The sequence below is a fragment of the Pteropus medius genome, unplaced genomic scaffold, assembly GCF_902729225.1.
Source record: "Pteropus medius unplaced genomic scaffold, Ma_sr-lr_union100, whole genome shotgun sequence".
Lineage (NCBI taxonomy): Eukaryota > Metazoa > Chordata > Mammalia > Chiroptera > Pteropodidae > Pteropus > Pteropus medius.
Genome location: NW_024344240.1, coordinates 24,961,311 through 24,989,115, shown reverse-complemented (window position 1 = coordinate 24,989,115; position 27,805 = coordinate 24,961,311). Strand labels below are relative to the sequence as shown.

Sequence of the window (27,805 nt, the reverse complement as noted above, 5' to 3'; positions counted from 1 at the left end):
CTGCTTCCTCTGGGGAGCAGAGGAATTACTGTTGGCCGATAGGGAGAGGTCTGGGTGTCCCCAGAACTCCCCGAGACACCAAGGCTTGGGCGCCACCAACAAGGATCAAGCATTCTTGCTAGAAGAGATCTTATGAGCAACTAGTCAAGTCCCCTGTTTTACAGATTAAGAAAATGAAAGTAAGATATAGGGAATGACTTGTCTGGAATCATACAACTAGTTAGAGGCAGCAGGCCTGGGACTAGGACTCCGTGTTCAGTGCTCTTTCCACTACTTTATGCTCTTCCTCCTCTTCCTGTGACACCACTGACAGGGCACCTGGCCTGTTTGTGGTATAAGGAACCTCTTCACACTTCTCGGCCCTCAGACAGCCTCATGCCTGTTGCCTATACCAGCTCAGACTCCAGGTAGAGGCTTCCCTAACCATCCTCTCTACTGCCCTCAGGAGGCACCCCCGGGAGGTGTGTCCCACATGGACCCTGACCTTCACAATGCAACCGGAAGAGTGGGCAGGCAGAGGATCCTGTAGTTCCCAATCTTACTACAGAAACGGGACTCTGTGCATGCTCTGGGGCCACATCCTGGTTAACTCACACCCCTTCTTGGAACACCCGTAGCCCTCTTTTCATCCTGCCTATTTTCCTCCCAGAGGTATCAGGAAGAACCCTTCCATTCAGGGGTTCCTTTCTACTTTTATGGATAAGGAGAAGAGGCTGCCATGAAAAGTGGAGCCTTTCCAATCACGAGAACGCACAATTCTCCAGGGACTGCGGTTCTGGTTTCCAGGTGGGCCAGGGATATTTGTCTCCATTCTCAGCACAGCAAGTCGCCCCCCACCTCCTTGTGAGCACAGCTCCATGCTTGAGCTTTCTGCAAAGTGTCACATTCTTCTTCATCTCCATGTCCCTAAGGCACCATTGACATGTTTTTAGCTAAGACACCAAACATCCAAGAAAGAAGATGGGGATCTGTCTCATGCTGGGTGAAAACAGCCCGTCCTCCCATTTCCTATCTTCCCAGCAGGCTGCTGCGTCTCTTCCCTTTTGCTCTCCTTTTTGGGCTCTTTCCCCTGTCTTAACCCCATCTCCCCTTTATTTTTCCTCTCCCCTCTGCCTCCCTAGCCTTTTTTCTTTTTCCCACCTATTCCTTCTGTTCCCTTCTTCACTCCTCTCAGATTTTCCCTTTTCCACCTGAGGGTTGGGCAGCTGTGCACATTCAGCATTCATCGTGTCACACAGTAGTTCAGCTACCTGAAGCACCTTTTGCAGATTGCTTAGAATTTGTGCAGACCCACTGAAAATGGAAAAACATAGACGTGAGCATCAGCTTGTGATACTGATGATGCCATTAATGAAACACCAGACCCTGTGAGGTATGGTTTGAGGGAAAATTTCCTGACCAGTGTGGAACCACATAATGAGCACAGGTTACTGAAGAAACACTGACCTTTACATAGCCTTGTCTGAAAAAGGAGCAAGAGAGGGGCAGAGTGAGCTCAGTCCACTCACCTGAGCACTGTGAACCCAAAGTACAACAGTAGCCTAAATAGCAATCCTCGCCCTGCACTAACTTCCTTTGCTGGAATGATCTGAGACTGAGGGAGGAGTCTGAGCCCCCAGCTAATATTCTCACAGTGCTAGCTGGGTAAAATATCTCCGTAAACACTGTCTTCTTTTTTCTTATTCTTATGCTTTCTGCTTCTGACTTGTGGATATAAAACCTAAGGTGGACAGGGTTGTATATAAACCCCAAGGTCACAGTACCAGAGAAGAGTCCCAGTTATGATATTTACTAGCTGGTTACCTCCACCACCGCCAACTACTGCTACTACTACTACCACTGCCACCTCAGCTACCTACCACTTCCGCCAACTAATTTTATTATATGTGTTCTAAAGCCCAACTGCTGTTCCAAGAACCCTGCATGCATTACTTCCTTTAATCCTCACATGATGTAAATATATTATCCCGACCCTACAGGTGAAGAAATCAAGATGTTGAAAGATGAGGTCGACTCACCCAAACCGTGCAGACTGTAAGTGCTCTGAGAGTGTTTGAACTTGGGCAGTCTGAGCCCAGAATGCTGTTATTTAACCTTTCTTAGCTTTAATTTTTTTCACCTTTAAAATAAAAACAATAAAAATAAAGCCTGTATCATGTGATTGTGGGTACAGACATGAAAGTGCTCTGGAAACTGTGAAGTGTGCTATGGAAATACCAGTTGGCATCAGTCCCAAAGTGTAGCTCCCCTTCAGGGCAGAGAGAAACTTCTCATAAAAAATTATCATAAGATTACATAATTTTAGGGGTAGAAGAAGGAGGTCAGATGTTGTGCAGCACAATTTCCCACTCGATGCAAGATTATCTAGATTCATGAAGTTGAAAGAGACCTTGTGAGTAACCTGGTCCAACATCAGATAGGAAAGTGATCCCACTCAAGATGACATTAGAAACTAGGAGCAGAGTCAGATCCAAACTCGGGTCTTCTGACCTTTGTCCAGTGCTCATTCCATCACTGCAGTGAGTGTTGTCTTTCCCCTTATGTGCCCTGTGGGCAAATGCTACCTGGCTATCTCTGCAGCTTTACCTGCTGAGCCACATGTGACCTCAGAATCCTTCTCAACACAGCGCTCCAGGCAGCTACTCTCAGTGTTGACTTACAAGCTGACACTCTTTCATTCTCCCTACATGATACACAGGGTGACCATATAATTTATCATTCGAACACGGGCACTTTTGAGAATAAAAGAAGGCACTATTAACAAATATATGGAGACACAGGTGCGAAGTTTCAGGTGAACTAGAAACTATGGTCACCCTAATTATACTGCAGTGAGCCTCCCAAAGTATCTAGGCCACCCCTAACTCTTTGTAGGGTAAAACTGCTATGAAACCGACTTCAAGGAAGCTTGTTGGAAATGTCTTCCTCAGGATAGTGGGGAGGTACCAAGGGGAAAGAAAAGATATTCCTTTCGTAAGAAAGGATGAAGGCCCACCTTCGATTCATAGACTGGTCCAAGGAAGTGACGCCGCCATCATTGGGTTACCTTCCACTTGCCCTTACTCTCCCTCCATTCCACTAGCTCTGTGAACCCTCCTGCTCCTTCTTCCTCTTCCTTTCTCCTCTTGATATTGAATAATTGTTTCTATAGAAGTTTAGCCAATTACGAATGTGTTCAGGTATCTTATGAAGGAAGAATCATTTTGTTTACTTGTTGGTAATTAAATGGGCTACATTTGATTACTGTTTGAGGAGATTTATGGGCATTTTCTGTTTCTAGATGGCAAAGTTGAAAAATTAAAGTCTAATTATTGATAGATTTCTCCAAATAGAGACACAGAAAAGGGTATTTAATTCATTGCCAAGTTTACTGTGTCTTAGCATGGCCATAACAATTACAATAATACTAAAGACCATTAAACACAAGCTAGGAGAGAAGAAAGGAAGTTATGAAGTTCAGCGCGGAGAAAAACTCATTTTGTAACAAGATGGAATTCAACTGTTGGACTACTCTACTTGAAGTATGTTGACTTTTTCCTTCTCAAGCCTTGAAAGTTCCTCTCAGATAACTCTATTTCCTAGGTGAAACCCATTTGTCCCTCAAGGAAAAAATGGTGATTTTTAATTAATTAATTAAAAGAGATTTAATTAATAATATGAAACGTCAATTGTGGAAGATTCTAATCAGATGTGGCCTCTAATTTGTTTTAGGACATCAACCAAGTAAGTTTTATTTTATTCTTAACCATTATGTTTTCTCATGTATGAAGCAAAGTTTTTGAAATTATCAAATTATTAGGTTAATTGAGCAGATTATCCCATAAAAATGCTAAGCCAATTAACAGAAAATATTACAATATGTTTTATAAATATTTATAAGTTCTCTGTTAGAGAGTTTTGCTAAGCTTTAAATTTCTGACCCTTTGGGTTAGAAGTGTGATAAAAATAATCTGAGAATTTTATTTAAAGGCAAACGAAATAGTATTCTTGGGACTTCAACTCAGTTAGTCACCGAACACAGTGTACCTTTGGCTTTTATGTCATTTCAAATGTAATTCATGGGATCTGGCTGAAATAAGCGTATGTTTCCTATGCTTAAGCAAGAGAGGGGTACAGAGGTCTAGTGCTCCCAACAGGACTTGGCTGGCTCCAGAACTGCACAAAGAGCTTCGCATGCAGAATATCATTTAATTCTCCCAACAGCTATAAGAAATGGGTGTATGCTCTCCAGATAAAGAAACTGGGCTCAGAGAGCTTAGGATTTGAATCCAGCCCTGATTCCTACCTAAGTCTTGCCTCTGTCCAGCACACTGAGCCGAGGTTCAATGTTGAACAGATTGTGGCTGCTCATCTCAAACTCATGCTGCAGTCTTTCCAAGTTCACACAATGTTCTAGTAACTTTGCTTAGAGAGACACCATGGGCAAGTGAAAAATCATTTTTGTTCCTCATTTGCAGAAAACAAACAAAAGAATTAGAGGAATTTAGGTTCCACCAGTAACCCTCTTTTTTCACCTTGGCCCAACCCACCCCTGCTTCAGGACTGAGACAAGCAATTATGTCATGGTGAGAGGAGAGAAGTCAGCTGGAGGACATAGCTCAGTGGAAGCTTCTCCTTTAGCAGGATACCAGCTCTGTCTAATGAAGGTGGCCCCAATCAATTCTACCATCCCTCCCACTGCCTCAGTCATTACAGCCTGGTGAGAGACTGGCAGCGTCTCTCTGGTTCAATCTCTCACATGAATTAACAGTGGCACCTGGAAGAACAGCGACTTCCCAGGGTGGATGCAGAGAAGCGAGGGGAAGCGGGAGGAGAAAGAGGGGTAATTAGTGGGAGTGGTTCCATGTCCCTTTGGGGCACTGGAGCTCTTCAATCCTCTGGCACTCATTATTTCTCTTAACTGCCACCCCATTCCTCCTGCCAAAATGGTCACTCACACACCATTTTGCCTGACACTGCTTATCATGTCCAGCTGAATAACCCTTGCATGCAGAGGGACAGGGCCATGGCCAAGCAACCCTATAAGGAAAAGCTTGGCAGTGCCCAGGGCGAGGCTGAATAAGTTCTACGTAGGCCAGACTGGAGCACGTGGGAGACAGAGATGTGAGAGACCCTTGCACGGTGCAGTTTCTGGCCCAGCACCCTCTATGACATATCTCTGATGCTCAGCCTCAGCCTCAGCCTCAGCTGCCCTCTCTCCAGTTTGAACTGCACAGTCAAAATCTTTTGGGAGGAGGTGCAGTGTAGAGCTTTGAGAAACCTATTCTCTTTTTTAATATCACGACTGCTGTTAATTGAGGGCTCACTGTGTGCCTTGCACACATGGGGGGCCCTCGATCGACACTTGTCGAATACATGGTTAGAAGGAAGTCTGCCTGGGAATACCTCCTTGCATTCCCATGCCAATCTCTGTCACAGGCCAGGGAAGTGGCCACTTACAGGGGGAACTGTAGCATAGTGAAAAGTCTTCTGCCCAAAATAACTCTCCAGCCAGTTTCCTGAAATTCATGACATTCACATCACTCACTTCTCAAGGGCCTTTTCAAGGAGATGCGATTTTTAACTGAATCAGACATGCTGCTACCTGGGAGGGATGATACATTAGCACAGATTAGTGTCTCTGATTAACAGCATCATTACCTCTCCCTTCTCAGTTGTCTGGACCCCCTTGTAGCCAAGTCACACGCCACTAGAAGATAGAGGGGGACAGGAACCTGGGGCTCCTGGCTCCAAAAGGTTGGGCATAGGCCATCAGTGCCTGCCTCTTGGGGAACCTTAAAAAAGTGCCAGGCCCCATCCCCAGAGGTGAGGTTAATTGGTCCAGGGCTGAACATTTGCAAAGCACCCACAGGACTACAGACTCAACCAGAGCGGAGACTGACCAGTCACAGGGATCTAAAGCCCTGTCATTCAGGAGCACTGGGCAGATGGCAATGGGTGGGCTGCAGTGTTTTGAAGCTGCTCATCCCAGCAAACCCCTGCACAAGACCCAACAACATAACACCCAGTGCAGTGCTGAGCACATGGAGACACCACTCAAGGAAGGCTCTGTGTTCAGGAAAGGTCTTCGGCCTCAGAGTGGCACAAGCCGAACCTGATTTCACCATCAGAACACATCACATTTCTATTTGGGAAGAAAAGCTGAATGTTTCATTTTCAGGATCATAGCTCAGGACGGTGGCTTGCAGGACAGCAAGGGGACAGTCTGAGCTTGGCAAGGGGCAGAGGAGTGAGAGAAGCAGCCAGAGCCAAATTCAAATACTTGGGTAGAAGAGTGTTGATGTGGCTTCTGGTGCATCGACAGACAGTGGGCAAGCGTGCTCACCGGGGAAGAAAGAGGATGAGAGGTAAAAGACAAGTGAAAATTGCTAGTGAGAAAAATTGAAAATAAAGAGGAAGATAAAAAGGCAGAACACCTAGGAAGAGAAAACATAAGAGCAAGAAAGAAAATGGCACCATCTGTCAGAGTCATTTTACCATCCAGCTTGGACATCCAGGGCTAAGGTTTCCATAGCCGCATCCACTAGGCCCCCAGTGTACCTGTCTGACACTGGGGTATGCGCTCCCATGTGACAGGGCCCCACAGTGCACACAGGTGTCATGTCAAACGTGTGCTGGAGAAAGAGGATGCTGGACATGACTCCGTGTGTCCTTGTCCACACTGCCTCCAGAAGCCCACAGGTAACCTAACTAGATGTGGAAGAGCACTGTTTTGGTGCCTCCAGGTGAGGAGCTGGCCATGTGTAGATTGTTATGATTTTCTTACAGCCATGCTACCCTGAACACTCCCGATCTTGTCTGATCTCGGAAGCTAAGCAGGGTCGGGCCTGGTTAGTACTTGGATGGAAGACCACCTAGGAATACCAAGTGCTGTAGGCATAAAAAAAAATCATAACAAAAAGAACATATATTTACAGTATTATTGAAGAAACTCCACATGTAAGTGGACCTGCACAGTTCAAATTATGTTATTCAAGGTTCAACTGTACTTAAGCAATGACAGAACATGCTGAATGTGGGAAGTGCCTAGAGCTGGGGAAGAAGAGCCCATCTCCAGCTCAGGGGAGGGGAAGGAAGCAGGATGGGGCCAACAAGTGGTCTGGGTCTGAAGGGATGGGCAGCTTTCTGATGGCCTAAATGGCAATGGAGGGCCTTTTAGGTGGAAGGAACATTGTGAATAAAGTCATTGAAATGCAAAAGGATAGGGTGGCTTCAGGGACCCAAGTGGCTCATGTGAAGTTTATGCAGGGCAGTGCCACTTGAGATGATAGGATAGGGGCCAGATCTAGCCAGAAGCAGCCATGGAACCTCGAACTCAGCAGTTTTGCAGTGGTATAGTAAGTGGTTTCGAGACAGTGGGCTTTGCAATGGCAGGGAGGAACATTTTATCAGAGCTGTGTTGACACACGTCTAGTCCAATATATTAACATTTCCATCTCAGCTGACTCCAGTTGGCAGGAGCAATAAATTCACATGGCAATTTAAGCAACAAACGAGAAGGGTGCAGGAGGGCATGGGGATGGAAGATGGGTGGAGTCGTTCGCAATTCATCAACTTGCTTTCATTTCTTCATTCAATCATTCATTCGCCAAAATCTATTATATATTTCACCTACATTTTAATTTGTTAGATTCACACATATTGCATATTTTCCAAAGCTTTTCTCAGTGCTGCCTCATCTTATTCACTGCAATACCATCATGTAGGACAGGTATGTTGGCACACATTAAACAAATTAGAGAAACCTGGGTTCAGGCATTGACTTTTCTTCCAACATTGCCCCTCCTTCTGACTTCAGTAGTTAGAAAATGCATTAAATCCATTTTATAGATATCTGTTAAATATCTACTTATTTGCACACTGATGAAGATATTTATTCCCTTGTTCAAAAAATGTGAGATGATGTATTGAGCATTTACTATGGACTGGAGATGATGGAATTAAATTGAATTGAATTAATGGGAGTGATAGAACCAGAACTCAGGTGTCTTTACACACAGCTCAGTGCTCTTTCCTCCAAGCCATGAAGCAAAACGCACACAGTCCGAGCCTCCTGAGTCTGACTGGTTCCAGGTAGTGCACCTATCTCACTGCTGTGCCCGGGTCTTTGTATGTCTTTTACCTCACGGAGACCCAGGTTTAAGCAGCCAGATCGGCTGGGCATTACCCCTGTTCGGAAAACCTTAAAAAGTACAGTAAAGGGCTGAAAGCCACTTCATGAAGTACCTCATCACAGAACACACTGCCTGACACCAGTTTCCCTAAGAAACCTTACTCACAGCACCGAGTGGAGGGAGGTTACCTGAGAGACTCTATCTCTGAGCCACAGTGCGTTCATTCAGGTGCTTCTGCCCCACCCCTTTTGGGGCCTTTACTTCCAAGGCATTCCCTGCAACTCATGACCAAGAACCAGGCTAGCAGAACCTCATCACCACAGACTCATCCCCCTGGTGTTCATGGGGCACCAGGCAATGCCATAGGTGAGAAATGCCAGGTAATTGTCTAAGGACAAATGCCAGAGGATGTGATGTGTTTGTCTGTTCCCCAAATGGCAGGCTTGATGGGGAGCTGTATGAGAGCAACCAGCATCTTCTTTTTCTTCTGTCCAGGACCCTGAGACTGATCAGGAGGGATCCCCAGTGTTCCCTTGGACTGGGTTAGACTGGGGTGGGCAGTGATAATGCTTGGAAGCAAACTGGAACCTTGCTGCTCTGATATGCCCTGTCTAGGTCCCGAGCTTGTCTTGCCCATGAAGCCTGCCCAGCTGCTGAGCTGGCTACGTGAGGGTGGCCCCAAGAAAGGACTGGTTTTGAATCTGGGTGGCCTTTAAAAATCTGGGCTCTGACTATGTCTGGATGGGGGTGGGGGTGGGGGTGTCATTGCCCAGCCCTCTGCTCAGGTCAGCATTGTGCTTCTATAGCTGTAAATCAGAGAAGATGGGGAGCCTTTCCACTGGGCATCCTTACCACACTCTCATCTTTCCTGGCATCTCTTCTAGTTGTGTTACCTTGGGCAAGGAACTTAATCTCTTTGAGCCTCAGCTTCTGAATTTGTAAAGAGAATAATAATCCTAAAAATATAATAATGATGTTTAAATTTCATAGTTGCATGGGGTTTAAATGAAACATGTGTTGGGCTGACTTTCATCTGGGATACCCTGGCATGTGTACACAGGTCATTTTGTCTGTTAATCTGTTCTAATGGGTCAGTGAGCAGTCCATGCTTGTTCTATATTTATCACTCCCCGAATGTATAAAAAATTTTGAGTCTAATAAGTGCTCAATGAATAGTGGTTACTGTTACTCCAAATGAGGAAAAAGACTCTCAGAAGTTTCTAACTTGACCCAGGACACTCAGAATGTTAGCAACAGAAATGGGATGAGAACCTAGAATCTCTGACTCCTGGCTCTTTCCTTGCTCTCACCTAAGTCCATGATTTATGGAGAAATTGCAGATTTCCTATACAGGTGTTTGCTTGGATTCATTGCTAACTAATGAGGTTGGCATGGGTGGGGATGGGCCAAGGCCACCCACACACCTCAAGTAGCCTTCAGACTCTGGTTAGAGACCGAGTACCAGACCCACACACAGGATGTGTCAAAACTTGCACACAGGCTAAACTGACTTCTAGGTCTCTCCTAACTTTCTGAGACTGGGCCTGCCTTCCCAGCAGGGGCAGAGGAATGCCTGGTGGGAGGGGCTCTGGGAGTCAAGCAGTGGGGCTCAGGGCTGTGACAAGGGAGCAGAGAGAGGGTCCCCCTACTCATGAAGCTGCTCTTCCTGTGGATCTCTGTGGTGCACAGTGACAGCCTGACCAGCCCCACACAGCTGAGAAGTCAGAGGAGGAGCAGGCTGGTGGGTGGACCTGGTGATGGGGAGTCGGGGCCAGACTTGATTGGGAAGATGGCTCTGGGCCCCAGAAGGGCTTTTCCTGCCCCACAATGAGAGTTCTGAGAGAGAGCTGGGAGGGAGAGGTCATGCAGATTCAGAGGCCTTCACCTTTCACAGGCCCCCAGCTTCCTAGAGGACTCTCCAGAGGAAAGAAGACAGAGGCCTGCAATTCCCTCAGAGGCACCACTGCAGAAAGCCTGGCTTTCTGTCCCTCCTTGCAGGGAACACAGAGGGGACCTCAGGGTGGGTGGGCAGCTTGCTTGTTTAATGTACTCCCTCCTCTATTGCCAGGGTCTCCGCAATCTTTATCTCATTGTAAAGCACCTCAGCAAGCTCCAGAGACCTCTGGGATCCCTGGTTGAAAGATGAAAGGTGGCCAGGCTATCTCAGGTCTGGTTTCTGAAGCAACTTGAAGACTGCAGCCAGTGTCCCAGCAACCTCAGGGCCAGGTGAGGCTGGCAGAGATGCAGTATGGTACTCCCCCTGCTCTGCCTTTCATGGGTCTTAGTGGTTCAGAACACACAGCCAGTCAAGCCATTTCAGCCGCCAGAAGGATCAGAGCTTCTGTAGTAATTATCTGTGGTTTCTATCCAGTGTAAAATAGAAGCATAACATTCCAAGGTGTGCCCCTTCTCCAGCCTCCCCCATTCCCTGATTCTAAACAGACCTATTAAGTACTTTGTCCCCAAAGGCCTCAGGGCTCCCACTGTCATGAGTTGAGTTCTTAGAGTTTACCCTTCCCATAACAACCCAGAGAAAGGCCTGCTTTTACTCCCACGTTGCTGACAGTCCTACTGGGGTGAGGATGGTCTTGGAGGTGGAAATTTTGCTCTTTCCTTCTTCCCTCCTTCCAAGTGGTGGAAACTCGTGACATCTTATTGAGTTTAGGAGGTCACGAAGAGGTCAGCTCTGCTGGGGAAAGTTGGAGACACCCAATGCACCCACCTGGGGAGGGTTGGTGGTTGGGGGGGACATCATGATGGTGGGATTTGTGTTGACCCAGACCTTTCCTAAAAGGGCAGAACAGGACTCTCCACAGAGTGACAGAGCCTAACCATCATATGGACAGGGCTTGGGCTCTTGCCCTGCAAAGCAGTGTAGGGAGAGAAAGACAATAGAATACTCCATGCTGCCGAAGAAGGCAGCACAGAGAAAGAAATGATGGGGAGCCATCTCCACAGCTAGTATCATCTCTGGGAAAACATACGTACACCGAGTGTATACGTGCGTGTGCACGCACACAGGCACATGCGCGCGCGCGCACACACACACACACACACACACACGCATATACTTGGTCCAGATGCTTTTTACTCCAAGCATGTTCTTTCTCAGTCACTTTAAACGTCTGGGTTTGGCTTCCTTTATACAAAGTGATCCATGCAAATCATGGTCTCTTGGAAATGGAAACTACATCATACACCAAGTTTCTTGCAGGGACCTATTTCTTGAAAACCTCGTAAAGCAAGCACCTCAGTGTTCTGGGATGGGAGGACTGGTTCTTTATCCTTTTTCCTATGTGGACAATGGGAAGCTAGGGTCTTCTTTCCAGAAAATGGGTGGTGCCCTGCCTTAGTGCCTATTAAAATGGTGCCCTGCAAGGAGCTAAGGTAATGTAGATTCTGCAGTCAAAATGGGCATTGTGGCTGGCAAGGCATGCTGCTCTGGAGAGTAACCCTATCCCTCTGGCTGACTTTACTAGGATGCATAATGCCGCCATGCAATGCTGGCAGCTAAAAACAACCCAGAGTCTGTGAAGGGAGGAAGCTGCCAGCTTGCTGAGGCCTGGTGGCTGACAGGTAAGGGTAACTCATTCCTACCCCACAGAAGATTCCCTTCTGCATTCTTGTCTCCTTGTGCCATCCTGCTCATCTATCTCACATTCTGTTAGTTCTCCCATGTGCTTTTCCTTCCCCTCTTGCCCTATTTTCTTTCTCATGTTATTTCTTCCTCTTGCCCTGAAAGGGATTCTATGCATCATACTTGAGTTGTTTGTCTCCCCTCATGGATGCAGGACCTGGGTTAACTCCTCTTTCCTGAATTGGGTACAAAAGCCATGGGAAACATAGAGGGAACACAGGTGACTTACTTTGCTAAGGTGAACACTTCGGCTTCAGGAAGGAAGGAGTAGAAGGGGTTGTAGGGAGATGGAATGGAAGAGGCAAAAGAGAAAGATGATCTGTGATTGAGGCACCTAACTTTAAGGGAGAAAATGGAAAAAAAAATCACTCATATTTCGGTATTGTTCCAAGCCCAACTGTCAATAAAAATAAAAAATTATGACAAACCCAAAATAAGAGTCTTGATAGAAATTCTGTACATACTATCCATCGACTACCGGTTCCTATGTGTCAGCAGAGAATAATCAAGGAGATCAGGTCTACAGTGACAACTGTGTGTTCAACCCCCACTCCCTTGCCCCGCTCTGAGAATATCTTTGATTTTATTAGAGGTGTGTAGCCCAAACATATAGCTGTTTCAATCCGGAAGTGTTTATAAGAATGATCCAATTCTCCTCCCCCCATTTTAACGATAAGGATTCTGACATGTAGGGGAATGAAAAGATCTGTTGGTTAGTGGCAAAATAAGAAATGTAACCCAAATATCCTAATTCGAACCCATTGCTTTTACTGCCATACCAGGGTTTTTCATCCAAGGAGTTTTCTAAAAACTAGCAGTTATGATGAAGACAAGAGGACAAATCCAACCTAAGCATGTTTGATCACTTATGTTAATAAACATGTGAGAGGGACAGTAGGCATGAGTTGAAGAAATAAACAGGACAATTAGAATAAATTAATTTTATGATTATGAATGGGCACTAGTCAAATATACCTAGGATTAGCACTGTTGAAACATGGGGCAAGAGATGTTGGGAATGAAATGTTATAGTGGATGACAATATGCTACTTATCTGATGTCATAATGCTGCTCTGGATATGTTTAGAAATTTTGATCTAAGATATCAGAAGTAGGAACTCTTGCTGTAAGAAGAAAGGATTTTTTTCAGTCATAGTTTTATATACTAAATTGAAACGAATAAGACCTCACTAGCTACAAAAAGAAATGAAACATGGACAGAACTCCTTCCATAAAATAAAGTGATTTAGAGACTTCTGCTTCTGGAAAGATGGAGTAAACATATTTTTTCCTATTCCTCCCATGAAGTGCAACTAAAATCCACGAACGTTATATATATCCAACATAAAAAGACTAAATGGCAGAGAGAAGAAAGCAGACCGATTAGGAAATTCAGGATCCAAGGAATGACACAAGGGTGAGTTCCCTGTGTTTCTGGGCAACCTAGAAATGCCAGTTAGTACAGAGAGACAGACAGACAGACAGACAAATGAACACCCAGTTGAAGTCTGCTCTCTTGAGCCAAAGGCACAGAAAAGGGGCAGCCTGGCAAGACAGAAGCTTTTTCTGAAATTGTGCTAAAATTAACTATTTTAACAATTTAAAAAGTATGCAGTTCTGTGGCATTAAATACATTCACATTGTTGAGTAACCATCACTACCATCCATCTCATAAACTTTTTCATCATCACAAACTGAAACTCTGCCTATTAAATAATAACTTCTTACTTCTATTTTCTCCCAGCCCCTGGTAACCACTGTTCTACTTTGTTTCTATGAAGTTCAGGTACCCCTTATAAGTGGAATTATATAATATTTGTCCTTTGTATCTGCCTTATTTCACTCGGAATGTATTTTTCGAGGTTCATCCATGTTGCAGCATGTGTCAGAATTTCATTCCTTTTTAAGGCTGAACAATATTCCATTGTATGTAGAGACCACCTTTTGTTTATCCATTCATTTGTTGATGGACAGTTGGGTTGTTTCCACATTTTAACTACTGTGAATAGCGCTGCTATAAACCTGGGCATACAGATATTAGGAGTTCCCGCTTTCAATTCTGGGTATATTCACAGAAGTGCAACTGCTGGATCATATGGTAGTTCTATGTTTAATTTTTTAGAAAATGTCATACTGTTTTCTATAGCAGCTGCACCATTTTATATTTTCACCAACAATGCGTAAGAGTTCCAGTTTCTCTACATCCTTGCCAACACTTGCTATTTTCTATTCTTTCAATAACACCCATTCTAATAGATGTGAAGTGGTATCTCATTGTGGTTTTGATTTGCATTTCCCTAATGACAAGTGATGTTGAGCACCTTTTCATGTACAAATTGGCCATTTGTTTGTCTTCTTCGGAGAAATGTCTATTCAAACCATTTACCCATTTTTAGATTAAAACAGACAACTTTAGACAATAATCATTCTACTCCAGCCAAATAGTACAGCAAAAACTGTTGCTCTACCTACCTCCACCAGCAAGGGCCAGTGGGGAGCCTAGACTTTCATCTTTGCCAGGCTGTAATGAGGCACCCCAAAGCCCGTGCTGGCGTGGTGTCAGACAAGGCCAAGCGGGGAGTCAGGACATATTCCCCAGTGGGTAGTAACGAGGCTCCCCAGGACCCCTATGGTGTCAGTGGAGACCACATGAGAGCCAGAAACTGAACTTCTACTCTAACTTAGCGCTAATGAGGTACACCTCCCTCTTCCTGCTGAGGTGGTGTCAGAGGAGGCCCACTGAAGAGTCAGGACTTTCACAATTGCCCCATGGTTTTGAGCCCTCTGCTATGGTGCCTCAGTAAGGGTGGTATCAGCAGAGTTCTACTGAGGAGCCTCAACTACCACCAGCAGTAATGAGGAGACCTTGCCCTACTGGGTATCAGTGGATGCCTAGTGAGGAACCAGACTTCCACTCCCATCTAGCAGTAATGAGGTGGCATTCCTCTTCTCTGAGAGGTCAGTGTCAAAGAAAGCCAGTTATAATATAAGGTTTTAAATAATATCTAGACTTTCATAATATAATACCCAGAATGTCCAGGTTTCAATAAAAATCATTCATCATAACAAGAACCTGGAAAATGTCAACTTGAAATGAGAAAAGATAGTCAATATATATTAACGCTGAGATGATCCAGATGTTAGAATTATGTGACAAGGATTTTAAAGTAGCAACCATTAAAATGCTTTAATGAGCAAATACAAACATGCTTGAAACAGGGAAACGATAGAAAGTCTAAGGAAAGAAACAGAAAACTTCAGCAGAGAAATGGAAGGTATAAACAATTAAATAGAAATTTTAGAACTCATAAATTCAACAAATGAAATTTAAAATAAAACCTCAATAAATAGGCTCAATGTCAGAAAGGAGACAACAGAGGAAAGAATCAATGAATTCAAAGACAAAACAATAGAATTTACCCAGTGTGAACAGCAAGCAGACAATAGTTTTAAAAAAGTGAACAGAATTTCAGAGACACGTGGGGATTTAAGATCTAACATTCACATTATTGGATTTCTAGGAGAAAAGAAAGATGAGGCTGAAAAACTATTCAAAGAAATAATGGCTGAAAATGTCCCCAATTTGGCAAAAGATATAAACCAACAAACTCAAGAAGCTGAACGAATCCCCAAGAAATTCACACCAAGACACGTCATGATCAAGTCCCTGAAAACTAAAGCCAAAGAAAAAATCTTGAAAGCGGACCTTTCCTAGAGGGAGAGAATAATTCTAATGACAGCAGATTTCTCATCAAAAACCATGAATGTCAGAAGGAAAAGGCACACGATTTTTCAAATGTTAAATAAAAAGAACTATCAACCCAGTGGACATATCCTTTATGAATGAAGGGGAAATAAATGCATTTTCACAGATGAAAAAATAAATAAATAAAAAACTAAAAATTTGTCACAGGCAGACCTATCTTTAGAATGGCTACTTTTCTTGTTGAGTTTTCTAAATTATTTGATGGTTAAAGCAAAAGTTGCAACATTGATGTCTTTCTCATGCATGTGGCAAAAATATCTAAGGCAATTGTATTATAAATAGGGAGGGTAAAGGGAAATAAAGTATCCACGCTTCATTTGAACTGGTAAAATGTAATATCAGTAGATGGATAAATTATATATGTGTAGTAAAACTGACAGCAGCCACTAAAAGAGCTATACAGAGATATACTCAAAAACACTAGCTATAAATAAAAATAGAGTTCTAAAAAATGTCCAGTAATCCACGGGAAGGCAATAAAAAGTCATTTATATAACATTCTTAAAATGACAAAATTATAGAGATGGAGAACAAATCAGTGGTTGCCAGGGGTTAGGAATGATGGGGATGATGGAGGTGGGTGCAACTACAAAGGGATAGCACCATGCAGATCTTTGTGGTGATGGAACAGTTGTGTAACCTGATCGTGGTGATGCTTACATGAATCTATACATGTGATAAATGGCACAGAACTATATATACACGTTGTGCCAATGTCAGTTCCTGGTTTTGACATTGTACCATAGTTATGTAAGATGTAACCACTGGGGCACTGTGGACCTCTCTGTATTATCTTTGCATGGACTCTGAGAAGAAAGATTCATTTTATGTGAACTCTGAGAAGGACTTTATCTGCTGAGATAGACTCCCCATGGTCAACCAAGGGCCCAAATTTTATGAACAATAAGAGTCTAGCAGTAATTTGCTGACAGAGGCTTCTCACACACTCTACACCGGGAAGAACCTCAGACTGAACTCCCCTGCTTTCCACACTCTGTCTGGCCTGTTTACACCATTTGGTCAACCACTGCAGGGAACCTCTGGTTTCAATTTTCTACCAACAGACTGAGGCCAGCTCTGTCCAATCAGAACTCTACAAATTGTATCCTCATTTGCATCCATACTGACCAATCAGGACTGCAAGATTCAGACCAGTCAGAGCCACAGGAATTTGGGTACCTCATTTCCGTAAAGCAGACCTAATTGGGAACCTGGGTGGGTTCTTATTTGTCTCAGCAGAGCACAATCTGTTTCCCCAGAGGCTTCATCTGCTCAGTTTGCAAATTGTTACCTGAATAAAGTCTCTCCTTTTTTACTCCAGTGCCTTTTGGATTTATTTACATTTGAAAGTTCCTATAAAACCGTAAATATTTAAAAATATAAACAAACAAACAAACAAATAAATAAAGTGACTTGGATCAATAGAATGTATCCATGTCTTCTCCCCCAATTCTTCCTGATTTCCCTCAGGGAGCAGCTCGGTCCTCCTCCAAGGAATCCAAATCAGCAAGCCTTGGTTGTCATATGGGGAAACTGAGGCAGGAGTGGGAACAATAGAAATTCCCATGTGCAGTTTAGCAACATTTTTATGTGAACACCTATTTGTACCTTGAGAACTGTGCTCCATAATTGAGGAGAAACTAAGAATAAGTATGACATGGATCCCTCTTTATAATCCCAAAGCTTGTCTTTTTCTGGACTCCCTCTCAGTCTTTAATGCTCGAGTCTTTGCAAAGAATATCCACAAAAAAAAACATTGGCTACAAACTGTGTAATCGAAAATGGGAATCTCAGTTGCTTCATTTCTTCCCACGTAAACAAGCAATTCCCCAGAAGCTGACAAGATATGTTTGTCCACTTAATATTCAGGAACACAGGTACCTCATTCATCAGGTTGGGAGCTTGGTTTTTCCTTCCCAGCCATGTGAGAAGAGTCCACCTCGAGAGGGTTGTGCACAGTAAGCCAGATCTGAGGTGAAACAGAACCTTGCCTTCCAACTCAACATCTACTTGTTCTGGATTGTACAGGGTTGAGTGTCCCTGATTTAACCTTGCCTAGTAAATACTCATTATAAATACACAGTTCCCTCCCCAATGCAAACGAATGCTAAGTGAATCCTTTATGACTTGGGTAGAAGCGTTCCTTCACCCTAAGAAAAGGAACACATAGAATGTTAGACCGAAGAAGGTGGAAGAAGGGGAAACATGCTCCACCCAGAAAGAGAGGTTTGGGCTGACCTCCAGACCGTTTCTGGTTAATATAGGAAGAGGTGACAAGGTGCATTCTCGAGGAGCTTGAGAACTTGACAATTTTGAAGAGCTGAGGACAGATGCCCACGTTTCCTGGGTTGGCTTAACGACTGTCCTTGCTGGAGACCTAGGAAGAGACCAGCAAGAATTCTCAGCCTTCTTCACAGTGAGGCATGCAGAGAAAACATCAAGATTTTCATGGCATCAAAGGGATGCTATAGATGAGGTGCTCATGGCTGGCAGGAAGTGACCAGCCCAGGGACCTTGTGCCCTAGACTCAGCCTGGCTGGACTAAGCCCGTGGTGTATCCCAGTAATCAGCAAGGGACTTCTGACTACAGAACTTCTAAAGAAGCTTTCAAGACTGAGAATTAAGTGTTTGTCCCAGGTTGAAACGGGCAGCTGTGAAAAAGCCTCTGAGGTGTTGCGGCAGGGCTGTGGTTCCTGGGACAGTGCAGTCTTCTGCATGCCCTCATCTTTGTTGTCTTGCAGCAGAGAAAGGTGTCCCACGCTCTGTGGTCCCTGAGTGACAGCAACAGACATCTACCTGGGACTTGCTGGAGAGATGGGAGGGGATGGATTGAAAAGATGGCTGGTGGGGGGCTGGAGAGGTGGGGGCTTTGAGTTGCTGAGTGTTGTCTCCTCGTCTGTTATTTACTGTACTTGTCCTAATCATAGAGAGTCAATGCATCTATAAATTATCTTGTCTCTCAGCAGCTGCCAGAAGTGATGAAAGCTGTCACTTAATCTAAAAAAGTTTAAATGAATCAAAGAGGGAAAAAAAGGAAGGGAAAGGAAAAGCAGCCTTGAAATGGCTGTTTCGGACCTTGCAGTGGTGCCTGGGATGCGATTCCAGTGCGGGAGCCGTGTGCCTGCAGTTCTGTCACTAAGTTGCTCCAAATCCCACCTTCTCCATGTCCTCAAAAACACCACACTCACTCCTACCTCCAACACTCTCACTCTGCAGCCCCACCCTCTCCTCCACAGATGAGTAAACAGAAACCTAACCAGATGGTTAGCTGTGGGTAAGACCAGAAGGTTAATAATATAAGATGTATCTTTGGTCTGGAGTTGTATCTGATTCAACCCAATTTTTTTTGGGGGGGCAGAGATGGTCAGAAAGGAATTAAGGGTATTGAAAATACGTTGACCTCTAGGAAATTTTGGGAAGACTGTGGCCTGCCCCTTATCACTCCAGTCCTGCATCTTGGTTCTGTGTGTCTTCGTGTTGTCACGTAGATACCCAAGTCCTTCTCTCCTGTCCCATGAGTCCATTCTAATTCCTCTAACTCCAATACCTCCATGATCTGGCTGTCTCTTTCAACTCTCACCCCTCTCAAAAAACAAACAAAACAAAACAAAGCAACTTTGCTCCTAGCTGGGGGTCAAATGGAGGAGGGAATCTAATTATTATTCATAAGGTATTATGAGTAATTGATAAGGGCTTAAATCATGACCCAAAGAATAAATCCTTGAGGGGAGCAATGTTCTGCTGATGGTAGTGGTACAACAGAACCTTCCTGTGACCCCTGAGACTAGGCCACCGAGGCTCCCGCCGACGCTGGAACACACGAGGCCGGTCTGTGATGGAAAGTCACTGCTAGCATACTGTTGATTATCTCCAGTTTACAACATCAGTGTAGTGCTTAAGATTCATAAATTGATTTCACATGTGCAATAGTCCAAGCCACTGTTAATATCCCCATTTCCCAGATAGGACCACTGAGACTCAAGAGAGATTAAGTGCTTTGCTTAAGGTCACACAGCAGTAAGTGGCAGTGAGCCCTGGGAAAACAAGCTCTTTGTTTTACACATCCGCACTGCCTGAAATGCAACTTCCCACCTTCCTCTTCCAGGTGGTTGGCTCCTGTTCTCCAGAGCTCCACGTGGGGCCTGGCTCTGGCCCCTAAAAGCACATGGCACTGCCCCTTCAAACTGAGTTCTCTGGCTGAGGCGCCTAGCCAGCCATGTTGCACAGGGCACTTTCCCCTCAGTTCATTATCATCCTTAAAGTGCCAGGAACAAGAGGAGAGGCTTAACGTTAAAGGCCTGGAGCACTGCCTGCCAATAAGATAAACAGTCAGAAAGGTCAGGTGCTGCTTGGATAATTATCTAGCTTTGGTGAAGTCATAGAACTAGACTGGAAATCAAGGTTTTCTCAAGCAGGATGTTCCAGCATTTGAACTTAACAGTCTCATTTTATTATTGAGACAATGTGATTCAGCTTGTGTTTCTGCCCTCTGCTCAGAGGCACTGACATGCAACATTCACACATAGAGGACATTCATGATGTTTTAGGCAAGGGTTTCAAACCATAGGGTGTCATCCTCAGGGGGCTCACTACATATCTTCTTTAATTAACAGAAAACTAGAGGATACTTTGTTCTCTTCCTATTATGGAGAAGTTCAGAGGTATATAAAAGGAGAGGACAGAGTATAAAGAACCTCACATGTAAATCTAGATTTGTGTTATTATTGAACAAACATTCAGTGCTTACTATATGCCAGGCACATAATAAGTTAATACTAGCTTTGCAGATATTAACTCAATCCTCATAATGATCCTTTAAGTAGTACCATTGTATTCAATTTGAAGATGGGAAAACTAAGGCATAGGGAAGTTAGATAACTTGTTAAGGATACAAAACTAAACAAGCTGGGGATCTGAGGTTCAAATCCAGGAGGTCTGGCTACAGAATCTGTCCTTTACCATCACAGATATACCGCCCAATAATCAAGGGCAGAAATTCTGGTAGCTTCCCTATCTCCTAGCTCTATGACTTATACTCCTTGGTTTCCCCAAATGTTCAAAGGGAGACCTGTCCTACTTATCAACCTCAGATGAGGTTATAGACATGAAAATATGTCTGCTATTACAAGTGTGTCTTATGAATATAATAGATTTTATGTCACTCATCTTTAAAGACAGCTTAAGTCCTCATTAGTGTGTCTGGTTTTGGGTTTTAAATTTGAAACTAGTCAATAAGCCTGTTAATCTTATTTGATTCAATGCCTACCAGAGGACTGTGTGTAGCCAAATGCCAAATAAATATTTTAGGATGCATGGTTGGATGGTGATGGAAACAAAAAATAAAAGGCAAACTTTTGCCCTCTCTTCAAAAAAAAAAAAAAAAAAAAAAAAGTAACCACTCTTCCAACCTTGATCATGAAGCTTCTAATAAGAAGTAAAAAAGCCAAAAGGTGATTACCCACACCCACGTAATATGCCTTAAAATTGAATTGTGAGCGTCCTTATTTAAACCAGTAGACTCGGTGTTCCTGAGAGCCTGCCTCACACTCAGCCTAGCACTACACGAGGCCTGATAGCGGGGGCCGGAGTACACACTCCCACTGTCAAACCCCACAGGAGGTCCAACAGTCCCCAAAGTCCTGAAGAGCCAAAGACATGCATGCAGTAGTAAGAGAATAATTTTGTCCTATACTAAACCCTGAGGTGTCACCAGGAGCACCCCAGTTACTTTGAGGGGGCCATAGAAAGTTGCTGGGAGAGACTTAAGGAAGGAGAGGTGAACAGAGAGTCTTTACTTGCCCAGGTGGGAAACCTGGGAGTAGAGGCTCAGAGGAGGGAGGTGCCTGGGCACGGTGGGCGGGGCAGGAGGAAGCATCAGGCTCAAGTAGAAAATGGAGTTTGGAAGCAGAAGGAACAAGAGCAATAAAAGTTGCAGCTAATAGTCATCAAATATTTATTGACATCTGACCAGGTGTCAGGCACCGAGTTAGTGGCTGAGGACTCAGCAGTGAGTAGGCCAGATGGGGCACTTGATCTTTGGTAACTTGATGGGGAGGCAGACGGACAAGAGGGAAGAGCACCTCAAGTGAGAGCAGAAAGTGCTGTGGGTGCGTGATGGAGACCCTAAGCTAATCTGGGGTGGGCAGAGAAGACACTGGGTTAAGCACTTTATTTGTATTATGCTTTTCAACATTCGGAGCAGCCCTATGAGGGTTAACATATTACAGATGAGGACCCTAAGGCTCAGTGAGGCCAAGGTCATACAAATAACAAGTGGATGGTAGAGCAGGCCCTCAAACCCAGGTCCCTCTGACTCCAAACCGTATGTTTTTATCATCGATGATAACCTGTAAGTGATAACCTGACAGTATGGACTACAGAAGCACCGGCTCTGTATAGGCCACCTGAAGCCTGCTTCTCAATGAGCTTTTCCGCATTCTGGTTTAGGCTTTGGATTAAGGTAATGGAACACAAAGTAATGACCTGCTTTCTAGAGTTAAATGAAGCTGAGTTTGAATCTCGGTCTACCAGTGATGATAGTATGAGCAAGTTATTTCACTTGACTCAGTTCTCACTTCTGTAAAACGGTTTAACATTACCCACCTCACAGAGTTGTAGTGAGGAATAAATGACATAATGCAAAGTACCAGGCCCTTAACCCATGCTTGATAATGTAGTTTCAGGAACCCGCCTCCTTTGCTTTCACCTTCAGGAACTTTGCTTTCACCTTCAGGAAGTGGGATTTTAAGAAATTGGTCACTATTGCTATAAGATTAACTGTCTAAATCTCCTAAACCCTTGCAAGGGGGATCGAACTCTTGGTGCTTAAAGGCAGACACTTTTAGGTTAACATGTCCAAAAAGACAGGAGACAGCAAAGTCAAGGCTCAGATTCTGAAACGTGAGCTTATTCTGAGGTCCTAATGATCCGAGGTAATTGCCTTAATAAAACAGAGAGTGAGTCTGTGTGGCACGCATCAAATTGTATGAAAGGCCCCATTTTCCTGAGGTCTTTGGCTTAGGACACCAAGATGGCATCTCAGAGTCGTTACTGATACATTTGGGAGCCTAAAAACCACTATCCCTCCTCCTGGTCCCCGCTTTCCGCCACCCGCCCCAGGGGATGTTTGCCTGCCTGATCCTTCAATGCTTGTCTCCAATTGTCCTGGCTGAATCGAGATGCTCAAGTAACTGTGCCCTGGTGACAAGAGCCGGGTAAGTTCCGAGTGGATCCTGGAAGACCTATAGTGACATGGTTTTAGGGGAAGCTGTGCAGTGGGCCGGAGCAACATTCTACCATCCCCAGGACAAGTCTCTCTGCTCCTGAGTTACCAGCTCAAATGCTGACTCTTAGCAGATTGCTTCTGGGGCTAAATGCAAGGCTTTAAGAGGCCCCAAAGCTTTCAAGACTGAAAGGAGTGACTGGCCTAATAGTAAGGACTCTGTCATTCTGGCCCTGGAGCAGAAAGGAATGCCAGGGGCTGGGGAAGAAGTCCCCATAAACACTCCTTCAGGCGGCCCCCAGTTCTCATTAAGGACTCAGGAGGCTTCCCACTTGCGCCAATCCACGAAACAACCCATATTCATCTCCCCTGTCTTCTCAACAATCTCTCAAAGCCTCTATTTTCTCCTCAGTAAAAACATCCTTGCAGGTCCTAAAGGTCAAGTGACTTGTTCAGGATCAAACAGTTAGACTGTTAGAGCTGTGCTGCAAACCCACCTTGGCCTCCAGGCTGAGGGGCTCTCACTTCCCCACAGCAGCCTCTGACCCACACTGTAGTCCTAGCCCTTTCCAGAAGAGCACTGGGGCTTCGGTCTCAAGGGCACTCGCTGTCCCCGGTCAAAGGTTCCTCCTACCTTGCACGGCTGCAGGCCCTGCTGCCCACCACCCTGCTCCAGGCATAGCTTCAGGGCCTGTTGCCAACTCCATGATTAAACTCCAATCTAATCAGCTTCAGCTGTGACATAACTCACCTCCCTCTGGGTGCTGGGATAATGTATTCAACATTACTAATAACAATCCTGCTTAGTGAAACAAAATTGGCTAAACACACCTCCATTCTCCCGTTTCCCCAAGACATTTTCACTCGAGTAGCCTGTCCCCTTGTCTGTTTCCCTTATTTTCATGTTCTGTTCTTTGACAGATCCTGGAGCCAAATCATTCTTCTCTTTGGCTCCCTGTAAAACAAAACAAAACCTTCCCATCGCCACTCCTGTCTGCTCAGATCCGCTGTGTGTTCTCCCCACTTTATGGGTTCAGCCCTAGTCCTTTACACTTCATGGGAGAGCAGCTGTGCTGAGGCAGAAACAGTCTGCCCTGGTGCTCTGTGTGCAAGTTGCTAGGGGATGGCTGAGGTCCTCCTGGGGGGCTGGTTCCAACCAGCTGTCCTCTTGCTCTTCTCGAGGATATCAGCAGGGAAATGGGAGAGCCAGTGATTAGAAACTGATGCCAGTTAATTGTTTATCAGGACAGAGAAGAGCCAGCAATGATGATGGGCAAGAATGACAGGACAGCAGGAGCCAGGGACAGCATGGTTTAGAGGCCTCTTTTCCTTTTTGTCCAAGGCAGTTTCCCTATCACTCCTTCCAGCTGTGGGTCCTTCACTTATTGCATCCCTGCACCTTACACACTGCTCAGCCTCCAAGATGTGGGGTGCTGGGCCCACCTCGACAAGTCAGGCTACTAAACGAAGTGTCCAGGGGGTCAGGCTGTGGGTCCTGCCCTACCCTCAGACACTGAAGCCTCCTATGAGTCCCCATGAAGAAATGGCCATTCGGTCTCAGAAGAGTAGAGGTTTGGGAGCAGAAATGAGACATGGACATCAGCCCGGAGTGCAAGATCAGGGGGTGAGGTATACTAAGCCAGAGTCGGCTGGTCAGTCTGCATTTCTCCAGCACTTCCCGAGAGTCAAGCATAGTGCTCGTAAACAGTGTCTGGATGTGGACTGGATGTGGGCTCTGCTGGGGCACTCTGCCTAGTCAAGCTAGGACACAGGCAGAACACTGATCTGTGAATTCATGAGAAGCCACCCATGTAAAGACAGGAGAGTCAGGGAAGGTTTACACTAAAGAGGTAACATTTGAGTTGCTCCTTCAAGAACACTGTAGGCAGAACAAAGAGTATGTGCCAAGAGCATGGGGCAAGGTTTGGGAAATGGCAGTGGTTCTGAATGACTGCAAGGCGCTCTCTCGCTGCGCATGGGGAGACAGCAGCATGAGTGGGTCAATACTCCCAGGGCCTTGAATATTATGCTCAGGAGCACGGACCTGCTCCTAGGGCCACAGGAGTCACTGAAGGGTTCTTAAAGGGATGCTGCAGAATCAAATTCGTGTTTTAGAAATATAACCCTATGAGCTGGGCAAAGGATGGTTGGACACACAATCACTGACTCACAGGTACCCAGAGCTGTCTGGCCTCCCTCAGAGTTTCTTCCCCTGCCTGCCCTCAGAATTGCTCTTCTGGCTTTCCCCACCACAGCTTTTTAAGAATCTTTCCTGTTCTTAAGTCTCTAAGCGAGAAGAACTTAGACGCCCTGCTCCTCACCATTTCTTACCCTGCTTGGCCTCTGCCAGGATATCTGGTCCAGGACCTGCTTGGTGCAGTGTTAGAGCCACTCACCCTCTTCTCTGGACCCGGCGCATCCGCATTTCTTTCTGCAGCTTTGAGCAGAGTAGGCAACTCTTTTCAGATCTGGACTTCTGGAACAGTATGTTTTAGTGTTTCCCTAGAAAGGATCTCAACCAATGATGACAAGTCGGTGGAAGGTGGGGAAGACCCAAGGTATCAAGGACCCAAGCTGCCCAACTTGCAGATAAGGAGATGAGGCTCACTGAGTGGCTCCTGAGTGGCAGGTCTCCTGATTCGCAAACCAGAGCTCTGCCCCCATTTAGCGCCACCCAACCTCACTGTCCTTCCCTTTACAGAGGCCGAAACTATCTGTTTAGAACACATCAATAGCAGTCAGACAACCTGCCAAAATATTTGTGAGCATCTGATGGCTGGAGGAGGCTGGCAAAAGTGGCGACGTCACTCATACAGACAGTGGCGGATCAGCTGTGGCCGTTTCTGCTCAGCTGAGGACAGGAGGAGACAGGGAGGAACAGAAAGAAGGGCTGTGCTGCCCCAACTGAATACAGGTATCCACGCTTACTCCCCGAGCCTCGGTTACTCCCTCCTCCAGGGCATCGTTTGCAGCCAAGCATCTCAGGATTCTCACAGGGGAGGGACACATTCTTTCAGGGGCACCTATCCAAAAACAGGGCCTGTGGTTTGGCACGCTTATTCAGTTTATATGTACTTTATATATACAGATGAAAAAATACCTATTGCTTTTCTGATACAAACTTCACGAAGTCAAGCTCAATGCAGTTTTCTTGTCCAGGAGATTAGAGGTATCAGGGATTATCTTGGGGAGGGGTCCTCGGAGCACTCAGTAGGCTCCACTATTGGGGTTTGTCCAAGGACAAATGGAACTCAGAAGATGCAAATATGACTTTAGAAAAGCACATTAATTTTTAGGGCACAAAAGTAAGAAGTCCTCTCCTACCCTTTGGAAGAGGCCAAACAGCCTCTTCCTCCTAACTGCCTCTCCAGCCTGGTCTGCGTTTATCCCAACCCTGAGCCTGTCCTTGGGCCAAGGGTGAAGATTCAGGAATCACAGGCTCAGAGACTGGGGCAGGAGGCCCCTTGGCCCAGACCTTGGGGCACTCACACTTCAGAGCCCCACCTGTCCCCCAGGGGCACCTGTTGCAGCTCATTTGGGGGATAAATCATGCTAGCTGCCAAAACACCTAACTGTGCTTTCTCCCCACTGTCCTCTCTTCCCCCTAGTCAGAAGCTCTGTGTGGAGATGGAGTGCATAAGATTTCTCAAAAGGCTCCTGACTTGAGAAACCAGCAGGAAACCCTCCGTAGATACTGACACCACTCACATGGAACAGGGTATGTTTACTACTCTCACCATCTCAATCTTCAGCCCTGTTTAGGTTATTAAGCTGTTACTTTGTGCCAGATACTTTGTATATCTTAATTCTTCAGCAACCACAAGCGTTTTACCTTTTACAGGGCCATAGACTCGGGACTTGCCCAGGACCACACAGCCCACAACAATCAGCATTTGAATGCAGGCGTGCATCCTTCAAAGCTTCTGTGTTTCCCTCAGTACCTGCCATTAGCACCAGCTGAAAGCCTCTCCTTGTCCATCCTGCCAGTACCTGACTTGCTCCTAGACTCCCAAAGCTCCTGAGTGCTCTGAACAATTGCCCTGAAGTGACTCTCCCTGGAGAGGCCTGTCCCTTAACTGAGCTCCCATTCTTGCTTGTGAAGTCTGAGGTGATTCCAGTGGGTTAGGCCCCATTCTGCAACTCAAGGACTTCTAGCATTTCAATAACAAAATACCTATTTACTCTCCTGGGTGAGATAACACTCCACAGTCCCCTGTCTAATCCTGGAAGCGACTGTTGTTTAGCACAGGGGTTCTCAATGGGGATCCATTTTTAGAGTGTGGCTTGTGAACACCTTGAGATTCTAAGCAAAATGTTGCATTTCATGTGCATGGGTACATTTTTCTGGAGAGAGAGGCCAAGATATGAAAAGAAGTCAGTGAATCTCAAATAGTTCAGAGCTACTAACAGGCCGAATAACTCGAGAGAGACAGATGTGTAGCACAGAAGTATCCAGAGGAGGAAAGAGCTGAGACAATGCAGCAGCCCTCCCTGGGCCTCAAGCCTGGACTTCCAAGTGACCAGATTCCTGGGTTTGGGATCCTTCAACAGTTTGGTTTTATTAAGTGTTCACGTACTTCCGAATGGTGTGGTCCAGCCAAGCTTGGACCCATGCCTTTGGAAAACCACTAATGAAACATTAAATAGTCGGAGAGGCCCAGCTTCATGCCAGACCTCTTGGCCAGGAGGAGGCTGCTGTATGGCCACAGGCTGGGGGCTGCTGAGTCCCCAGAAAATTTAATAGGCGGTGACAGGGCAAGTCTTGGTGACAACAACTCACCCTGTTCACAGGGGCCCTAGGGTTCAGGATCCTCGGCTGGTGTCTTGGAGGACCACAAGCCTGGGCAGCAAGCCACTGCTCAGCCGAATGTAAGCTCAGCACATTCCCCAGGCTGCGGATTCCATCAGACCTGCCCCAGGCCACTGGTGGGGCTGCACTGCCTTTCTGTGCACCTGCCCCCCGCCCCGCCACCAGAGGAAAAAAAAAAAACCCTCTGCTTGGAGACCTTTTTGTCTTCAGACTTGGAAAGGCAGTGGGAACAGCTTTGCTATTGATATACTCAGGA

General features: G+C 45.5%; 1 protein-coding gene and 1 pseudogene across 3 annotated transcripts in view; one reads left to right on the top strand and one right to left on the bottom strand.

The window, feature by feature from the left end:
* CACNA1C (calcium voltage-gated channel subunit alpha1 C) overlaps positions 1 to 27,805 on the bottom strand; it is a 611,706-nt gene that overhangs the window by 259,410 nt on the left and 324,491 nt on the right. The window lies entirely within an intron of this gene.
* On the top strand, positions 6,761 to 6,879 carry LOC120607648 (uncharacterized; annotated as a pseudogene).